Source organism: Myotis lucifugus, unplaced genomic scaffold (genome assembly GCF_000147115.1).
Source record: "Myotis lucifugus unplaced genomic scaffold, Myoluc2.0 scaffold_99, whole genome shotgun sequence".
Classification (NCBI taxonomy): domain Eukaryota; kingdom Metazoa; phylum Chordata; class Mammalia; order Chiroptera; family Vespertilionidae; genus Myotis; species Myotis lucifugus.
Genome location: NW_005871147.1, coordinates 614,986 through 637,231, shown reverse-complemented (window position 1 = coordinate 637,231; position 22,246 = coordinate 614,986). Strand labels below are relative to the sequence as shown.

At 38.3% G+C, this 22,246-nt stretch overlaps 1 protein-coding gene across 1 annotated transcript in view; it reads left to right on the top strand.

Annotated features, from left to right (window-relative positions):
• The window catches only part of TANC2 (tetratricopeptide repeat, ankyrin repeat and coiled-coil containing 2), a 250,044-nt gene that overhangs the window by 11,738 nt on the left and 216,060 nt on the right, over positions 1-22,246 (top strand). The window lies entirely within an intron of this gene.

Genomic DNA, 22,246 nt, shown 5'->3' with positions numbered 1-22,246 from the left:
CAGGGGGCAGCTCCTGTGTTGAGCATCTGCCCCTGTGATCAGTGCATGTCATAGTGACCGGTCATTCCGCCATTCGGTCAATTTGCACATTAGCCTTTTATTATATAAGACTAGTGACCCATCACACGAAATTGTGCAATACCCAGGACCCCTCCCCCCAATGCCATGGGACTGCCCTGAGTCCCAGAGTCCCACTCTGCGTGGCCAGCACGCCACAGAATGGCCCTGAGTCCTGGAATGCTGCCCTGATGCCCCACTCCGGGTTGCACAGCAGCCCGCCAGGCCCCACCCCCATAGCTCGCATGTGCGGGACTGCGGAAACCCCAGCAGAAGCCACGTGAAGCGGCTTCCGGGACCCCCATGCCCCTGTGGGGCTGCAGGAACCCCGGTGGAAGCCGTGCAGAGCGGCCATCAGCCCCGCCCCCGCTGCCCAGCTCCCACTGTGCACGCCACCATCTTGTGATGGTGTTATGGAGTAAGGGTCAATTTGCATATTGCCTCTTTATTATATAGGATTACTGACCATATTTCCTATGCTGTACTTTACATCCCCATGACTATTTTGCAACTACCAATCTGTACTTCTCAAACTATAAAACTACTTTTACTCCACTATGTTTACACTCACATACACAGGCTTTTTGTAACTTGCTTTATTAATTTAAGAAAACATGGCTACCCTGCCCAGGTGGCTCAGTTGGTTGGAGTGTTGTCCCCTGCACCAAGAAGGTGGTGGGTTTGATTCCTGGTCAGGGCACATACCTAGGTTGTGGATTTGGTCCCCAATAGGGGTAATAGTTCTCTCTGATATCAATGTTTCTCTGTCATATCGATATTTATCTCTCCCTCTTCCTTTCTAAAAATCAGTGAAAAACATCCTCAGGTGAGGATTAAAAGAAAAAATAAAGGGAAAGAATATATCATGGCAATCTCTCCAGTTGAGTAAGTGAAACTCTAATTTTACAAAGCCGAGTAACATTCCATAGCATATTACACCATAATTTAGTCTGTTTTTCAACTGATGGATGTTAAGATTTTCATTTTTTTTGCTATTATAAATGTTAGTCAATTCTTACTCATGACTAGAAAAGCAAACATTCTAAATAAAATATTAGCAAAATAAATCCAGCAGTGTATTTAAAAGACAGTACCTCATGATCAAGTAGTTTATTCTAGGAAGGCAAACGCAGTTAAATATTAACATTTGTTATATTAATATATTACAAAATAAAAACTATATGGTTGTCTCTCTCTTTTCGAGTGAGTTGGGGGACTTTGTGTTGGGGATAACTGGCCTTTGGTTGCCAAAGCCTGGTACCTTGACAGTATGGAAAAGCATACTTCTAGAGACAGAAATGGATGATACAGGTGAGCCTGTTCAGTTTAGGGCTGGCACATTTTAAGATCTTCTATTTGATTACTTTGGGCATAATGAGCACCTTGTTGGCCTCTGTATTAGTGCTCATTGCCTTTGAAACACTGGCCTAAATCTTTTTGAGGCTTTTCTTATGCTTGTTTGCAAAATAAGCATTACTTAGGATCTAAGTTTCTTGAAGCCATTTCCAGGACTGGTTGTATGTGATATTGTTCTTGGATTTGGCTATATTTATACTGCCAGCTACAACTCTAGGAGTGGTGAAGACTGGAAAAAAGAGACCAGTGACTATCTTAATAGAGATGCCAGAAAAGCATTTTATAAAATTTTGTAGTAATTTCCTCAGAGTATATGTGGTATCATTTCTGAATCCTTGGATATATTGTTCTTGAGTTATAATCCTTTTTTTTCTATATAGTATATACACCTTATACCACTGTCATCAAGTTTCTTGTGCAATTGATAAGTCTTTTTTTATTTTATTTTATTTTTTTATTAAATCTTTATTGTTCAGATTATTTCCTACATAGTTGTGCCACTCTTATGACCCCCTGAGATTATCAATCTAATCTCATTATGCACTTTATCACTTTCATATCATGAGAGACCCAATACTGCCAGTTCATCTCTCATTTCTTGAACTCTTCTTGTCTGTACAGTTTTTGATTTTCCCCTTTCTGGCCCCAGTTTTTCCTTTTTTGGTGTTATTCTTTAATGTTTAGTAATAGTAAAATCATTTTGTTCATTCTAAGTTGATATTCTTAGGGACAAATTGTGCTTTTTCAAAAAGTGTTTTCAAATATTTTTTCTATTTTAGGGAAGTTTAAAAAATTATTATTTTTTAGATTTGTTCTGTTCCTTGCTTTCATTTTCTTCTTCAGGGATTCTCATAATCCGTATGTTCAATATTCTTTGCCTGTCTTCAGTATTTATCACTTTCAAATCCTTTTTATCTTTTGAGTTATGAAATTTTCCTCCTTTTTACCTTCTATTTAAAAAAAAGATTTTTATTGATTTCAGAAAGGAAGGGAGAGAGAGAGAGAGAGAGAGAGAGAGAGAGAGAGAAGCATCAGTGATGAGGGAGAATCATGATCGGCTGCCTCCTCCCACTGGGGATCGAGACTGAAACCCCAGCATGTGTCCTGACCAGAAATCGAACTGTGACCTCTTGGTTCATAGATTGTTGCCCAACCACTGAGACACACCGGCCGGGCTTACCTTGTATTTTTCTTAAGGGATTATCTGCTTTTATTCATTCCTGTCTTCATTTCTGGAAGGATTCTTTTATTTTATTTTCATATTTACTCTCTTTTTTATTTTTATTTTTTTAAAATAATATATTTTTGATTTTTTTATAGAGAGGAAGGGAGAGGGATAGAGAGTTAGAAACATTGATGAGAGAGAAACATTGATCAGCTGCCTCCTGCACACCCCCTACTGGGGAAGTGCCCACAACCAAGGTACATGCCCTTGACTGGAATCGAACCTGGGACCTTTCAGTCCGCAGGCCTATGCTCTATCAACTGAACCAAACCGGTTAGGGCTCCTATGCAGATGTTTTTAAACCCTCAGTGCATTTGCATTAACTGGGGAGCTTTGAAAAACTCCAGATGCCTAGGACCCACTCCCAGAGATTCTGATTTGGTTAGTCTGAGTATGGATTGGGATATTATTTTTAACAGTTTTCCAAGGTGACTTTAATGTGCAGCCAAGATTGAGAGTCACTGCCCTAGACCGTGTTATTACCAGTAACTACAGCTTTTCTGGCATTTTGCTCTCCCAACTACCACCACTAGTTCTTCTGGCTCACTTCTTCTACCAGCAACCTTAATTCTTTGACTTCATTGGGACTTTATAATTTACCACCTTTTTACTGTTACTCAAGGCGCGCGCGCGCGTGTGTGTGTGTGTGTGTGTGTGTGTGTGTGTGTGACTTATTTATGTATTCATTGGTTGATTCTTGTATGTCCCCTGACCGAGATTGAACGGGCAACCTTGGCGTATCAGGGCAATGCATTCACTGTTCCTTCTGCCTGGGATTTTCTTTCTCCAGGTAGCTTATTTCATCATATTCTTCAGGAACATAGAGCTTTTTAAAAGGTTTACAGCAGTGGTTCTCAAACTTTGGCATGCCTCATAATCAGAAGAAAGAAAAACTTAAATTCATTTACTGTAGAAGTACATCTAGAAAAATTGTTTTAAATATTATGAATGCATGTGAAGATTATCAGAGAAATTGGTAGAAAAATAGGGTTTTAATAGGTCTTGCAGGACTCATAAGGAGAAGGAAAGAGATAGGGTTACTGGATAATTTGTAGAAGGGAAGATTTAAAGGTGATATTAAGTAAGTTTGCTTAGGTGACAGAAAGGGATTTGGGAAAGGGTGTAGGTGAGTGGGGTTTAAAGTTGTAAGTGGGTTAACTTAAAACTTTATCCTTAAAGTTTTATCTCTCTTTTTTATCCCCAACTCTGCTTTCTGATTCTGACTTGATCTATTCTCACCCTTTCTCTGCCCCTTTCCCTGATTATTGTATTACATATCAATTCTGCCTACTTTGCTTCATATTACATGCTACTATTCTATAATCTGATCCAGAAAATTATCTTTTTATTATCATTTTGTAATTTATTTCATTATTTGAAGATAAGAATTCTGGCTTTAAAAAAAAACACTTAACTTTTTCTTAATATTTATCTGTCATTAACTATCCATTCAAAATTTTACTTTATCCGAAATAGAATCCTTAGTTCCAGTTGTGCTTACTCCCTTTCATTCGATAGCATTTGAGCTTGTACATTGTGGTGTGGGTATACTTTAAATATCAAAAAATGAAGCTATAATAATAGAATTTTCACCCATTTGCATTTTTTATTTTTTCTATTTCATCAAGAACACCTTTCTTGATTAAAGCTATCATTCTTTGATTCTCCTGATTAAGATAAAAATTCCTGATCTTAATGAATACATTATTATACACCATTTTTATTTTTATTTATTTTTTTATTTTTTTAAAATATATTTTATTGATTTTTTACAGAGAGAAAGGGAGAGAGATAGAGAGCCAGAAACATCGATGAGAGAGAAACATCGATCAGCTGCCTCCTGCACATCTCCCACTGGGGATGTGCCCACAACCCAGGCACATGCCCTTGACCGGAATCGAACCCGGGACCCCTCAGTCCTCAGGCCGACGCTCTATCCACTGAGCCAAACCGGTTTCGGCTATACACCATTTTTAATAATGGGTGTGTGTGTGTGTGTTTGTGTTAGTTGACATCCTACTGTGTCATTGCTTTACAGATGAGTAATTTAACACTACTTTATGGATGAATAATTTAACACATTCTGTTAAATGAGAAGTTTCGTGGAGTAATTGCCTTTACTGATCTTCTGGGTGGATTCTTTTTTTGGGGGGGTGATTGTTTTTCTAGGTTTTTTTACATACAGTTAAGATTGTGTTCAGCTGCATGCAATAGAAACTCAAGTAGAGTGGCTTAATCACAGAGGATTTCCCCCCCCAGGTAACAGGAAATAAGGCAGTTCTACAATGCCATCAGGGACACAGGCTCCTCCTATATTTTTTTTTCTCTGCTATCATTGAAGGGTGGCTTTTGCCTTATGGATTGCAAGATAACTACTTCCTCCCCAGACATTTTAGTTTTTAAAACAGTAGTTTTTCTTTATTCCTTGCTCATAGCCTTATGTTTTCATTTCATTGGTTACAACTGATCGTCTGGTCACCATAGATACAGGGAGTCTGATACTTTAGGCACATTACTACCTTATCCAAAATTAGTGTTTTGTTAATAAAAAAGAGAGGGAGAATTTAGGGTAGGCAACTTTAACAGTTGGTAGGTAGTATGCAATTATACATCTCTATTCCTTAAAACAGCTCTGCAAGTTAGATGGTTTCATGTTTGTGGTAGAGGAGAAACTGGGGGTCAGCGAGGCTAAGTAACTTGTACAGTCATACAGTTAGTAATTGATAGGGCCTGGACATGAACATAGGTAAATCTCTGTCTAAAGATTACTAGTATACTCTTTCCATTATGTCCATGATCTCTTTATATTGTTTACTTAGCAGTCTGATTTAAGTACGTAAAGACTTTGTATAAATAGCATTTAAGATAGTTTAATAAAATGTGATGCCTTTTAAGACTAGTTTACTGGTGTTTAAAAATTATCATGAGTACCAGAGGGTACCTATTGCTTTTTTTTGGATATGTAAAAATGAAGAGATTCTTGTCGTATCAGAATAGAGATAAACTGTGAATGCTGTAAATAATTTTGTTGAGATCTGTTCAAATAGGGGATTATCACAAGCATTTGATAAAGACTGTGGCTGACTCTTCAAATGAAACTAAATATAATAATGTTTAATAACCTGGAGATTATACCCTGACTGGTTTGGCTCAGCGGATAGAGCATTAGCCAGAGGACTGAAGAATCCCAGGTTTGATTGCGGTCAAGGTCAGGTACCTTGGTTGCAGGCTCGATCCCTAATAGGGGGCGTGCAGAAGGCAGCTGATCGATGTTTCTTTCTCATTGATGTTTCTAACTCTCTAGCCTTTTCCCTTCATCTCATCTCTGTGTGTATATATATATATATATATATATATATATATATATATAAATAAAACCTGGAGATTATGTAGGAAATCAGATCACTTCAGGTTTCTTTTACTAAGTTGATTAGTATTCTGTGATTTATAGTGACCACATGCCTACATACTAATATTTTCTTATCATGTTTGACAGAAACACTATGTATCAACTTATAAGTGTTACCAACCTGATATTTTGATAAATATTTCTATTAAAAGATAAATTTGACCTCAAATTGGCAAAATAATTCTCATTTTGCTTTATATCCATGTAATTTTTTACAAGGCACTTCATATATTTATTTGGGCCACATTTTTTTTTCTTTGTAGTCTTAACTAATGCCTACTCATTAAAACATGTTTGTGTAGCTTACTTATAAACATGTGAAAAAGTGTATGATAAAATATGTACAGTAGAGATATTACAACAACTAGAAATTATTTAAAGTGGGGGAAAAAAGCCTAAGATCTCTTCTCTTCCTCCTTTCCCCACTGCCAGTGATCATAGTTTTCTTGAGGAAGGTTTGCAAGAAGGAATAGAGAGAATTTCTTCATCTCTCACAGTGGGACACTTTGAATGTCAGAATAATTAAACTTATCGTCCTTTCAGAACATATTTATTGAATTTTACATGCCAATGAACTACCTACATGTTAAAGATACAAAGATGAATTTAAAGAAAAACATTATCTCATCATATATAGGGAAGAAGTAATTATAAACACAGGTTTTGGAATCTGGGACATCTGAGTTCACATTCTGACTTGTTTTATTTGTTAGGTGTATGATTTGTGACAAGTTACTGGACCCTGTGTAGCCTCAGTTTTCTCATGTGTAAAAGACACATTTTATAGGATTTTGGGGTTGAATGAATGCATGTAAAATGTTTAGCACGATTTCTGGCATACAGTTAGGAGTTCAATAACTATTATCTGCTACTGTATTGAAGATGTAGTAGGGGGTAAATATACAACCGAGGGGGGAGAGAGTGAAGGGTTTTTTGGGAGGGGGGAGGGCAGGAGACTAAAATGTAGGAATGAGAAGTAACATGATTAAAAAAGTATTGAGAAAAATTAATATTCTCCATAGTTTTATAGTCATTACAGTAAGTCTTATATGATCTTGAAGATTCACCTGTAATATTTTTGCTTGGTGAGAGCAATAGTTTTTATTGCAAGAAAATAAGGGACAAATATCTGGGAAATCAAATTATATTGTTCTTAGGATGTCTTAGACTAGACATACTTTCTTGCTCTAATTACTTTTTTGTAGATTTTCTTAAGCACTTAAGCTTTGTTCATACTATAGCGAGGCTTTCTCTGATCATATATGAGGATAGCAATGGTGTTCATGTGTAAAAATGATTTATTTTTCAAGGACATGCTTATTGATTATTAGAGGGAGAGGGAAAGAGAGAGGAGGAGAAACATCGATGTGAGAGAGAAAAATTGATTGGCGCCCTCCCGTATGCTCCCTGACCTGGGCTGGGCTGGGAATTGAATCAGCAACCTAGGTATGTGCCCTAACCGAGAACCGAACTCATGACCTTTTGGTGTAAGGGATCAACTGACCCACCTGGGCAGGGCAAGAATGATTTTTGAAGTTTAAATGTTGATGTACAATGAGATCATGTATTAAGGCAAAGTAACAACTGCTTTGTGTGATAGTACAATATAGGCAAATCAGGAATTTGGAGGAAAATAAGTAAGGAAGGGAAATTTTTAAAAAATGGCATACAATTTTAGGGCCATAGAATTAAGACAAAAATAATAATAAGATTCTCACTGAGTGTGACTTAGTTATCTCAGATTTACAAATCCAGCACCCAGGCAAGACACAACTCTGAACGTCCTTTCAGAAGACAAAACCAGTACCAACTCTAGTTTTTCAGTATTCCCTGGGAACTGAGCATAGAGACAGAACAAAGCAAGATCAGACTCTACTTTTCTTCAGGATGGGGAAAAAGGAGCCATGGTTTTTGTGTAAACTTTCCCTTGAACTTTATCTCAGAGAAGCTCTGAGAAATTATTTTATTTATACAAAAGTCTACTTCTAGGAAGGTCACATTTTTAAAAATAAGTCCGAAGCCAGTGTAGTTATAAACCAAGAAGGAGTTTAGAAAAGTGATGATCAGAGATTTGGAAAAAATTGATGATGGTTTGTATCAATTAATACAGTGTTTATTGATTTCTTAGTAGGTGCCAGACTGTGGTAAGTGTTTCACTTATGTTAGTTCCCTTAATTTTCACAACACATGAATGGATAGGCACTTATATATTACTAGAGCCCCAGTGCACGAAACTCGTGCACTGGGGTGGGGGGGTAATCCCCTCAGCCTGGCCTGCGCCCTGTCACAGTCCAGGACCCCTCAGGGGATGTCCGCCTGGGGGATCAGGCCTAAGCTGGCAGTCAGACATACCTCTTGCAGTTCTGGGATCCCTCTCGCAGTCTGGGACCCCTCACTCCTTACCGCCCGCCTGCTCACTGCTCCCTAGTGCTGCCACGGAGGTGGGAGAGGCTCCCGCCACCGCGTTGTGCTCACCAGCCATGAGCCTGGCTTCTGGCCAAGCAGCATTCCCCCTGTGGGAGCGCACTGACCACCAGGGGGCAACTCCTGCATTGAGCGCCTGCCCCCTGGTGGTCAGTGTGCATCATAGTGACCGGTCATTCCGCTGGTTGTACTGCAGTTTGGTCGATTTGCATATTAGGGTTTTATTATATAGGATTAGCCTCAGTTATAGGATTATGAGGAAACTGAGGCTTTGAAAGGCTAATAGTTTGCTCACACTCAGAAAACTAGTAAGTGGCAATGGAGAAGATTCCCCAAAGCCCCAATTCTTACCATTTGCACTAATACAATTAAATCTCTTATTTGTTTGGTATAAAAAGAGAATCAGATATGGCAGTGATGATGATATTGGGAAACTTGATTCCTAATGCTGTTTCTGATTTGGTGAAAATACTGGGATAATTTAACAGTCTGCCTTATATCTTCTCCTGAGCCATTTCGTAATCATGCTTGACCTCCTTTCTGGTATCTTCTCTTTCCAATGTCTGTGGGCTTTAGGAACTGAATAATTTTACTTACTTACTTATTTATTTGTTAATCCTCACCCGAGGATATTTTTCATTGATTTTTAGAGAAAGTGGAAAGGAAGGGGAGAGACAGAGAGAGAGAGAGAGAGAGAGAGAGAGAGAGAGAGAGAGAGAGAAACTTTGATATGAAAGAGACACATCGATTTGTTGCCTCCTGCATGTGCCCCAAGCACGGCTGGGGATCTAGCCTGCAACTAAGGTACATACCCTTGACTGGAATTGAACCCTTCAGTCCCAACTCTCTATCCACTGAGCAAAACTCACTAGGGCCCGAATAATTATCTTTAAATGTTCTAACTAGACAGCTGGGAATAGGGTAGAAGCCAAGTAAAGGTTGTATGTAGCATATTTGAAATTTTTAAGATGGTTCATATTTGGAAGATTAATCAATTTTTTTAATTGATTTTTTTACAGAGAGGAAGGGAGAGAGATAGAGAGTTAGAAACATCGATGAGAGAGAAACATCGATCAGCTGCCTCCTGCACCCCCCCCCCCCTCCCACTGGGGATGTACCCGCAACCAAGGTACATGCCCCTGACCGGAATCGAACCCGGGACCCTTCAGTCCACAGGCCGACGCTCCATCCACTGAGCCAAACCGGCCACGGCGGAAGATTAATCAATTTAACTATGTCTATATTTCATGATGAAATCATTGAAAAATTTGCTTTGGAAGACAGCTATCCTGATAAGAGTAGTTAATTTTTTACTATAACTAATCATCATTATAGTTATCTCTGCCATTAACTGTGTTGGTCAGCAAAAGTGTTCTTGTGGGTAACTTATTTTGATCTCCTCAATGATAATGTAACTATTCTACTAATTACTTACAAATTTATGAGTTTTTTTACAGTCTTTGATTTTAGGTTATTGCAGTACCTGAGACTATCCAGTCATTGCTTTCTAGGAATGTTGATTAGAAAAAAGTAAATTACTTCCTATCCTCAATACCCTAAGAATTAGGATTTGAGTATTTTCTTCCTTCCTTCCTTCCTTCCTTCCTTCCTTCCTTCCTTCCTTCCTTCCTTCCTTCCTCCCGCCCTCCCTCCCTCCCCCTCCTCCTCCTCCTCCTCCACCCTCCCTCCCTCCCTTCCTTCCTCCCTCCCTTCTAATATTTTGGTGGATCTAAGCACATATATAGTCAATTCTGCTATACTACTTCTTTTGAAAATGTACATTTATCCTAATGTGATTGATATATCAGGGAACAATTTGAGCATAATGGGAGTTGCATGTGTTTATGCACAATTTTCTCTGTGAGAAACACTAGGTAAATGCAGAAAAATACCCAGCTGAAACAAATTGCATAGGAATACACAAAATGCACACACCTCAAACATCTATCAGCTACCTCAGTTGACTTTTTGTGTTATCAGTTATACCCATCCACATTTGGTGTTACAACTTTATACTGGGTGGGGCAAAAGTAGGTTTACAGTTGTGAGTATGCAAAACAATTTTTTTCTTGTATTATTATTTAGTAATTATTGTTTTCTGTATGAACAACTGTAAACCTACATTTGCCCCACCTTGTATGTGGCATCTGATAACCCTCCTTCCACCACTTCATAATAATTCACATGTTGCAACCCTTGTGGTACTCAGTTCCACAAGCAAATCTCAGGTAAAGGTAAAGTGCCATATTTCCTATAGTGTTTATTTTTTAGTCATTTAATATGTGTAAAATTGTTTTTTTAAGGTTCCTACCATTGTTTCAAATGTATCACTGATGTAGTTTTGAGTGTTCTTTTACCCCCATTTTTTTCATAAGCCCTCTAGTTTTTATTGCATGATTTTGCATAAAATTCTAAGATGGGTTTTTCTATTCTGCAAGTCTACTATTTTTATAGTTTAGGTATTTAATAATTTATATTGTCTTTTTGATACATCTAGAATTTATTTTTGTGTATGGGTAAAAGTAGGATTCCATCCATTTTCCCTCACCCCCCTTTTTTCTTTAATGGCTAGCCACTTGAGTCAACATTCACTGAATTCTCTTCCTTCCTTGATCCTGCCTCAAGCTGAACATTTTACCTTTATCCTATACTTATTTTTTTTGGATTCTCTCTCTACCTATATTAATTTAGTTATAAGTTCTATTAGTGTTTGGACATTGAGAATGTTTAACTTTGACAATTGCTGTCTTGCATAAACTGCTCTGGATGCCATCCTTAGGTCTAGTAACCATGCATATAAAGATCACGATTTTTGTGATTGTAGTTTTAAAATAGGGAATATGATGAGAGAATGTCACTTATATTTCTTTAAGTACTAGGGGCTCAGTGCACGAATTCGTGCACCTTGAAAGGAACTGTGGACCACGAGGCTGCAGTGGGCATAGGGGTGGGTCTCGGCCCATCCTCTATGGACCCCGGCCGGGCCCTCTTGCACAGGTCCCCGGTCCCCTGTCTGCTGGCAGCTCCACTCTCGCCACCGCCGCTCCCACGCACTGATGGGACCGGCCCCACTCGAACCCGCTGATGGCGTGGACCAATTGGGCCAGCACCAGCAGTGGGTGTGAGCGGGGGCGGCACCATCAGCAGGTGCGAGTGGCTGCCCCATTCGCCCCTTAGGAGCAGGGGGAGGTGGAGAAGCCCTGAGGGCGATTGGGGCCAGCAGCTGCCACTTGCAACCGCTAATGGCACCGAGCGATTGGGGCTGGCGCCATGCGCCAGCAGTGGGTGCGAGTGCCGGGCAGGACTGCGGCATGCAGGAGCAAAGAATTTTCAGTAACCACCAGAGGTTTGCCCCGATGACAGCCTTGGTCTGGCACCCCCACTCACCTGTTCCACCATCCAGCCGCAGCCAACTCCCACCATGTTCTGTGCGTGCCCCCTGGTAGTCAGCACGCGTCATAGCGACTGGTTGTTTGGTTGTTCAGTTGTTCCACTGCCATTCGGTCTATTTGCATAGTAGCCTTTTATTATATAGGATTTTTAACTTTTAAAAATTATGTCAGGCCCTAACCGGTTTGGCTCAGTGGATAGAGCATCGGCCTGTGGACTCAAGGGTCCCAGGTTCGATTCTGGTCAAGGGCATGTACCTTGGTTGAGGGCACATCCCCAGTGGGGAGTGTTCAGGAGGCAGCTGATCGATGTTTCTTTCTCATCGATGTTTCTAACTCTCTATCCCTTTCCCTTCCTCTCTGTAAAAAATCAATAAAATATATGTTTAAAAAAATTATGTCAGAAAACCAGCAGAATAATTTTATTTTAACTCAGTAGAATAATTTTCACCCCCTATCTAAAGGTGGGTAGATAAGCATTTGTAGTTTTTTGGTACTACCTTGTGTTTTGTGATTACCTCTATCACAGAATTTCACATTATATGAAGCCATTTATAATAGAGTGTCTTACTCCCCTTCTAGGCTATAAATTTCTTGAGGGGAGGACAATGTTGCTATCCTTAGTACCCAGTATGACACTGGGCATATAGTAGACACTTAAGAAATGTTTGTTTAATTAACCCTCTAAGTAGTTTTTCCCTCTTATAAACTCCCATTGCACTTTGCATTTCTCTTGTAGTACCATCCAGGCTCTATCTTAAATTGTACTTGGGTTCATTTTTCTGTAGCTCTCATTACCAGACTGGATGCACCTTTTAGACAGGAACTGCTATTAAATTTTAAACACTTTCTCCAGTACCTGCTCAAGGCGTTATACTTAATTTGTTCATAATAAACATTGAATAAATAGAAGATCAGGAGACATTTCATTTAAAATTTTATTTATAAGTTAATTCTAGAAAAGGATTTGAGACAGTCTTGCCATCTGTATTTTTTTAAAAATATATTTTATTGATTTTTTACAGAGAGGAAGGGAGAGGGATAGAGAGTTAGAAACATCGATCAGCTGCCTCCTGCACACCTCCCACTGGGGATGTGCCCGCAACTAAGGTACATGCCCCTGACCGGAATCGAACCTGGGACCCTTCAGTCCGCAGGCCAACGCTCTATCCACTGAGCCAAACTGGTTAGGGCTTGCCATCTGTGTTTTATGTGTTTTAGAAATAGAGAAGCATTCCTAAGCCCAAGAATATAATTTGCAAAGAATTTTAGCTAATACATGTTACTAAAATAAAGTTTTTGTGTGTGTATATGTGTTTTGGCTGTCTTAATGTTATTTATAAGAATTCACATTGCCTCTAAAAAAAACAGTTTAATTTTAACTAAACAGGCATGTTGGACCAGTTTATTATATGGTTTGGAGAAACCAAGGGAAAGCAAATGATGGAGGAAGTTGTGGTGGTAGTTCTGTAAACACACCTCTTTTCATTTGACCTTTTACTGCACTGGTGACAAAACAGTTCTGTAATGTAACTTGAAAATACAGTGGGGCCTTGACTTACGAGTGTCCCGACTAACGAGTTTTTTGAGATACCAGCTGTCTCTCGGCCGATTTTTTGCATTGAGTTGATAGAGTAATTTGAGTTAACGAGCTCCTTAACGAGCTTGGTCTCTGAACGAATTAAACTCTGTAAGTCAAGGCCCCACTGTATTTTATTAGAAAATGGGTATATTAAAAAATATCTACATTTTAAAACTTCTTTTGTCATGATTTTGGATTTTTTTGGTATATGTGCCACTGGGTATGCATTGAGACATTGTAGGTTGGTGAGATAACTCTTTGAGGAGGCAGTCATCTTGAAAGCCAAAGATTTTATAAAGTGCTCCCTCATTCTTTGCTCTTGGAGTTCTTGTCTGCTTTGTGGGGATTCAGAGAAAATTTATACTCACTTAATTAAACATTTATACTGATATCAATAATGAATAAATACTTTTGGGGTGATGAAAATGTTTTTGGAACTAGACAGATGGTGAATGTACTATCTGCCACACTGAATTTTATTTATTAGTTTTTTTTAAATTGTAAAAGTATATTTAATAATAATTTCACTTTCCTCTTCCTGTCAAGACTGTATTCATCTCCTCTGAGAACCCATGTAAAATTTTTGTGTATTCTCTCATAAATTTTACTTCACAGTTCTAAATATACTAGAGGCCTGGTGCACAGATTCGTGTATGGGTGGGGTCCATTGGCCTGGCCGGCAATCGAGGCCTATTGGGGGGCCGGCCGGCCGGGGGAAGGGACCCCGGGAGGTTGGCCGGCCAGGGGGAGGGGCTGCGGGAGGTTGGCTGTGGGGGCTCACTGACCACCAGGGGGCAGCTTCTGCGTTGAGTGTCTGCACCCTGGTGGTCAGTGCGCGTCATAGTGACTGGTCGATCGTTTGTTCTGGTCATTTGGTCATAATGGTTGCTTAGGCTTTTATATATATACCAGAGGCCTGGTGCACAAAAATTTGTGCACTGGGGGGGGGGGGGGGGAGTCCCTTAGCCCGGCCTGCGCCCTCTCACAGTCTGGGACCCCTCGGGTGATGACCACCTGCTGGCTTAGGCCCGCTCCCCAGGGGATTGGGCCTAAGCTGGCAGTCAGACATCCCTCTGGCAGCCCGGGAGCCCTCGGGGGATGTCCACTTGCCAGCGGGGAGCAGGCCTAAGCTGCAGTTGGACAGCCTTAGCGCTGCTGAGGAGGCGGGAGAGGCTCCCGCCACCACCACTGTGCTGGCAGCCGTCAGCCTGGCTTGTGGCTGAGCAGAGCTCCCCCTGTGGGAGCGCACTGACCACCAGGGGGCAGCTCCTGGATTGGGCGTCTGCCCCCTGGTGGTCAGTGTGTGTCATAGTGACCAGTCATTCCCAGTCATTCTGCTGTTAGGATCAATTTGCATATTACTCTTTTATTATATAGGATATCTCATGCAGGTCCATAAACACATAGTTTTTAAAATTATCATAAGGCCTTATTTTACAAATTGCTCTGTGACTTGCTTTTTTTTTAACTTCAGGATAAAATTTGGAGAATTTTTATTTTAGAATTGATGTACAGCATACTGTTTAAACCATACATAATATTCATAATCCACAGTATCTCCTATGCCAAAAATATAATCATTTCCCTATTAATGGCTCCTCTCTTTCCCCTCCTTCCCTCATTCTCTTTTTTTTTTCCTTCTGTTTTTTAAAAAACAAACTTTATTTTTTAAAGCAGTTATAGTTTTAGGTTCATAGCAAAATTGAGCAGAAAGTACAAAGAGCTCCCATGTACCCTCTGTCCCTACACACATACAACCTTCTCCATGATGAACATTCTGCACCAGAGTGGCACATTTGTTAAAATTGATGAACCTACATTTGACACATTATTATCACTCAAAGTACACAGTTTACATTAGGGTTCACTCTTGGTATTCATCCTATGAGTTTTGACAAGTGTATGGTGACATGCATCTACCATTGTAATATACAGAATAGTTGTACTGCCCTAAAAATCCTGTGCTCTGCCTGTTTACATCCCTCCTTCCCCTCTAACTCCCAGCAACTGCTAATCTTTAGAGTTTTGCCTTTTTCAGACTATCATGTCATTGGAATAATATAGTATGTAGTTTTTTCAGATTGTCCTTTTAGATTTCTCTTGTGTATTATCTCTTTGTATAATTTGGCCTGAAACAGTACTCTGACTTCTGGGAGTTGTAACTAGGAAGTGCTGCTTACTTACTGCAGTGAAAAGCAGCAGAACCATTGGCATGATACTGAGAACACTCATGGTAGGATATGGAATCTGTAATTTCACCATCCATGTCACGGACTGGTGGATAAATGTACAGAGATAAAGAAATAGAAAACAAGAAAGAGAAGTTAGAAGACATATCGAACAGCTGCAACTTACATGAAAAGTGAATTTAGAAGGCAAGAATAGAAAAAACACATTCAGAAAACATAGGAAAATAAACTGCTATGAATTATGAATAATCGGAAACAACAAAACCGAACCTACAAGATATTCAGATACTGGTATTAATGGAAATAAGATAAAAGTTACATTTATAAAATATATTTCTTGTATATTTATTTATATTCATATATAATATTAAAATGTTTAAAGTAAGATAATTAAGAGAAAAGAGGAAGAAACTATAAAAAATCAGATGGACTTGAAAAACATTAAAGAGGACAACTAGAAATGAAAAATATAATTAGGATTTTGAATGTGAGAAATGTGCTAACATCATTCAGAAAAATAATATACTTCAAAATGATACTCAGAGTAAGGAGAATGGAATAATATAGGGGAGGGGCAAAAGTAGGTTTACAGTTCAAGTACACAAAACAGTTTATTCTTGTATTGTTTATTTATTAATTATTGCATTTGAAAGTGATACCACTGTAAACCTACTTTTGCCTCACCCTGCACATGTTGCATATTGGTGTTACGAAAGATGCAATGGTTTGTCAGCTGTCACTGTTATAACATAATTTGCTTGTTTTCTTGTAACAGCATCTTTGTAACAGGAAAGATGGAAGGGGAAAAATGCTCAGTGGAAGGGTTAAGTTAGCAAAGTAGAAATAGCTGAAGAGAGAATTAGTGATTTGCAGATAGATTCGAAGAAATTGTTCAGAGTGTAATGTAGATAGATAGAAAATATAAGAGTAGTTAAGAGATAAGGGCTTTTCCATTCTGTAGTTAACACCATTGATTCCTGCCCATATTCCCTTAAGCCTTTTTTAATACTTAGATGAAATAGATGGCTCAAGAAATAGAAAACCTGAATAGACAAATTACCATTAAATGAGCTAAATCAGTACAGATAGATGGATAGAAATCAGTGAGACAACTCAGTCCTGTTACTCTCTTCCCCAGTTGAACCCTGTGACTCCTTAAGAGAATACTTATTTTCTACTGACTTTAATCAGTAGAATGATTGCTCCACTGGAACTATGTGGCATTGTTAGGCCACATAGAATGTGTCCTTTCTGGGCACCCTCAGTTTATGATAGATCAAAATTTTGGTTGGATTCCCTGTTCCAGAGGAAATGTTGCCATTCTACTAGATTTCTCTCCACCCTTCCCACTGTGTCTCTTATTCAGTCCGTACCCATCCTTCTGCAGGATACCATTCTCATATTCTTGCCCCTAGATATATAACAGGCACAATCCCCAATCTGAGGCTGGTGCATTAAAGTCTGTAGAAGGGAACTCATTGCTTTCATGTACGGTAGTGGGAGGTCTTACTTTTCTTTGAAAAGGACCCCACTCTATGGCCTTGTGTATCCCTTCCCTCGCCTTATGATCACTATGTCCTGCTTTCTTGTGGAAAGGTGATGTGTGTTGTTAAACATGGCCAGTGAATGAGGCTCTTCTCTGGTCCCTCTTGGAGCACTACTGGCTAATCTATATTTATTGGTGTCAGTTGGCAGGCAAGGATGGCGCCCCTCCCTATTCTCTTTGCCAGTTCTGGCCCTGGTTTGTTTGTACTATACATAAGCTGTGAAGTATCCTTCTGCATCATTGGACAGTATTTCTGAGATAGTATACAGCTGTTTCCAAAACCCATTTATTGGAGCACTGTAGTACCTTATATAATATCCAATTAATTAGTGATAATTATTTCTGCCATTACTGAAATAGAGAATATTACCGTTAGTCTTTCCTATCAGAAGGGTTCACTGTTCATTTTTTCCTCTTTACTACTGTAAGATGATACAGATCTTCCCATTCTATACCAATATACCACTTTCATTTGAGAGCAATGGCTGAGGTTGTAAATGAAGGCTGCCATAGATATATATATATATATATATATATACAGAACCCACTTGACCTCTACTCTTCCTAGATATTGCCTTAGTGGTCTAGGGCTGTTGAGTATGCACTGCCAATAATGAATACAGAGATCATAGTTTAAGGGTTACTATTGCTGCCCTCTGATACTCAGTTTAATGCTGGTAAGGACATGTATGAGGCTTTTTTTTATCAACCTATATAAAGGTACCTCTATACATATTCCCTACATTTTTGGGTAATAATTTACCTCAGTCATAAAACTCAAATGGTTGGGGTGTGTACGGGAGGCAACTGATGGATGTTTCTCTCTCACATCGATGTTTCCCTCTCTCTCTCTTCCTCTCTTTCTAAAATCAATAAAAACATATCCTCAGGTAAGGATATATAAAAAAAAAAAAAAAGAAAGGAGATTTTGTTGTTTGCCTGGGTAAGGAAAGATGGCACATCATCATTTGGATCAGTATGCATTCTTGTTTTTGTAATTAGAGTTCTATAGACAGTATCTTAGTTTATTACTTATTTTTTTCTTAAATATTTATTGTTGAAAGTATTACATATTGCCGAAACTGGTTTGGCTCAGTGGATAGAGCGTCGGCCTGCGGACTGAAAGGTCCCAGGTTCGATTCCGGTCAAGGGCATGTACCTGGGTTGCGGGCACATCCCCAGTAGGAGATGTACAGGAGGCAGCTGATCGATGTTTCTCTCTCATCGATGTTTCTATCTCTCTATCTCTCTCCCTTCCTCTCTGTAAAAAATCAATAAAATATATTTTAAAAAAAAAAGAAAAAAAAAAGAAAGTATTACATATGTCCCCTTTTTTCCCCATTGACCTCTTCTAGCCCACCTACCTCCCACCCCCAAGGCCTTCAACACCCCACCCTATTGTCTGTGTCCATGGGTTATACATATATGTATACAAGTTTTTTGGTTGATCTTTTCTATTATTTTTTTATTTTCTTACTATTTGCAACATTTTCTTCAGATCCTATCGGAGTTTAAAAGCATTTTAATTACAATAATTAACGTATTAGGCAGAGTTCTAATGTCAAGGGACTTGTTTCTAGAATTGTAAAACAAAGAACAAAGTAAGAATAAATCATTCCCAAAAATGAGAATAAAAAATAATACCAAGCTACTCAAAGTGGAAAAGAATATAGAAAAAGAGTGTTATTGTTTTTAAAACTGATTAATAGAATGGAAAATATCCTGCAAAGAAAAGTTAAAGGGAGTATTGTGGTTATTTAGCTTGAATAGTGCAGAAGTGCTTAATTGTTAATTTGATTACATTATCCTATATAATAAAAGCCTAATATGTAAAAGCTTAATATGCTAAGTGTCCGGTCGACCAGTCGGCCGTTCAACCAATCAAAGCGTAATATGCTAATGATATGCTAAGGCCGTTCAACTGCTCGCTGTGATGTGCATTGACCACCAGGGTGTAGACAGTCAACCAGGTTGACCAGTTGCTATGACGTGCACTGACCACCAGGGGGTAGATGCTCTGACTGGTAGGTTAGCTTGCTGCTGGGGTCCAGCCAATTGGGACTGAGCGAGACAGGCTGGACATGCCCTGGAGACTTCCCCAATAGTGCACTGGTGGGGTCCCTTGGCCTGGCCTATGCCCTCTCGCAATCTGGGACCCCTCGGGGGATGTTGGAGAGCTGGTTTCGACCCCATCCCACAGGCCAGACCACGGGATCCCACTGGTGCCTCTAGTTTTACATAAGCGCTTAATGCAGGAGAGATATTGTGCTCCTGTTTTGAATAATAGGATAAGAAAAGGCTTTAGATAGGTAGGAGAGATGAAGATTGAAGATGAAAATTGATTGTCTACTAATAAGATAGTTCAAGAAGATGTTGAGATAAGAGATGAGTATCCAGCCTTGGTGGACCATTTAAATGAGAATAGTTAATACTTCTCCTAAGTGGTTTAGACCAGGTGTCACAAACATAAAAGCTTAGAGGTCACATAGATAACAATATGTTTGTATCAATTAAGTATATGACAGTTAGAAATGATTGGGGCCTGAGAATGGGTTGTTTGTTGTTATTCTGCCAGAGATTCACTTGTCAGGTATTTAATGATTTCTCCTGAGAGAGTTATTTTAAAATTTGGGTATAAAATTTGGAAAAGTAAGATATAATTTATCCTTACATTGCTGTCATTAATCCAATTAGCTCAAACTGCCATTTTCCACTTAGCTTCAATTTTGTGGAATTTCTATATTTTATTACAGCAAATTTCCTAGTGATGTGTTAATTTGAATAAGGAAGTCATATTACTAAAATGTAACTATGAGATGGGTAATTAGCTTTTAATAAGTATATGTTTCATTTCATTCTTTATGCATTTCAGTCAAGTTTTATAGAATGTTTTAGAACTAGCGAAGAAAAAACCCTCTGTACTTCAAAAAGTGATCATCATTATAATTAATTTATTCCACCCATCAGCATTTTTTTCATTTAAGTTAACTTTAGAATGTTATCTTGGTTTATTTTTAGATGTGAGATTTTTATTCTTTTGACTCCTATTCTTAGTAATTTAAAATAATTCTAATAATCTGTGCTTATAATTTTTTTCATTTGAAACTTTGAAGAAGTATACATATATATTAGTAAGGTCTGATTGAGGCAAAAGTTTGAAGTATGACTAGAATTTTCTTGGGTTTTCCTCAGATAAAAATTTGAACTTGCCTGGAATTTCTTTGCCATTCCCTATCTCTGTTGCATGATCACCCTAAGTATTCCCCATTGTTCTAGTTAATTCATAACCTGGTCTTGTCTAATTGAAAGTTACTTATAGTGTATCTCCTTACGTCTTTATCAGGTTACTAATCTGATGAATCAAGTCTTTGCTCAGTTATTCATTCATTCATTTACTCATTCAAGAAGTGTTGAGAACCTCCAGGAGATAGCATTGAGGATAAAACGAGTAAGATCAGGTTTCTCTGTAAGGGATTTGACTTGGACAAATCAAATACAAACTGAGGAAATATAATTCATTAATTCAATAAATATTTATTTGACACCTACTATTTAGCAGGCACTATTGTTCTCTGGTTATGGACTTGCAGCAGTGAATAAACAAGCAGCTCCCATGCCATTGTGGAGTTTATATTCTAGTGGGGGAACTGATAATAAACAAATAGGTATATAACATTATTTAGAGATAAGTATTTGAAGAAAACTAAGAGATAGGAAGAGATGGGTGAGAGCAATGGAACGTAAATCATACCACCAAGTTGTGTATCACTGAGTTAAAGCAGCTAGGCTCTTGTACCCTTGTGTGAAAAGCCATTGGTGTCTCTAGTCAGCATAGAGCAATTCTCGAGAAGTGGGGGCAGCTATGAGCCATTAACACCCGGAGGATGGATGTACTGATACTGTAATGGGGATCTGTGTTGGACATCATAGTGTCCACTAAACCAGGATATCTTCCTCCCCCTCCCCATACATTTTAAATATATATATATATATATATATATATATATATATATATATAATTTTTATTGATTTCAGAGAGGAAGGGAGAGAGAGAAACATCAATGATAAGAGAGAATTATTGATCAGCTGCCTCCTGCACCCCCCCTACTGAGTATCAAGCCTGCAACCTGGCTATGTGCCCTTGATTGGAATCGAACCCAGGACTCTTTAGTCCCCAGGCTCTATCCACTGAGCAAAACCAGCTTCGGCCCCCTCCCCATAAGTTTTTTCATAATTTTCTTGGTGCATTTGCAGACAAATGCCAATAAGTAACAGTCCTTTTTTTTTTTTTTTAAACTCACTAGATTAAGGTAAAATGTATTAAAATATGTGATAGTGCCACAAAAGAAGCATTATACATATTTTTAAAAACAAGAACTAAATGAAATAATACTTCTGAGACTTTTAATTTGGATCATTAGATTTAGAAATTTCATAGTCTTAGTTAAGCTTTAGGTAGATTTACTGTGTTCCCTATTTAAGAATAGGCACTGAGGAGGAACACAAAGAGCATAGGTTCAAGTACGGCCTTAAGCATTTATTACCTTAAAACTGTGGTCATGCTATCACATTTCTTTACCTCAGCTTCCTCCTCCATAAAATGAAGCAAATACCACCCATCCTAATGTGGTTTTGATGAGGACTAAATGAGATCCTATATGTAGAATTTTTTTTTCTCACTTGTATCCACATAGAGATTCTGATATATAAGAAAATAGTTCTTTATTATCTTCTAAGAAAATACAAATTGAAGAGTTATAAGATTTAGTATTAAAATTTTATGGTAAGGGTAAATATTAAAAATTCTCATCACAAAAAAAATTGTGTAACTTTGTATGGTGACGGATGTTAACTAGACTTATTGTGGTAATCATTTTGCAATGTATAAATATCAAGCATATTGTACACATGAAACTAAAGTAATGTTGTATGTCAGTTACACCTCAATAAAAAGATAAATTTTATGATATATTTAAAATTATGAAGTATATTTCATATATATCCTTACATATAATACTCAAATATTTCAAATATTAGTGAAGTAAATACTTACCAAACTTAGAAATTTT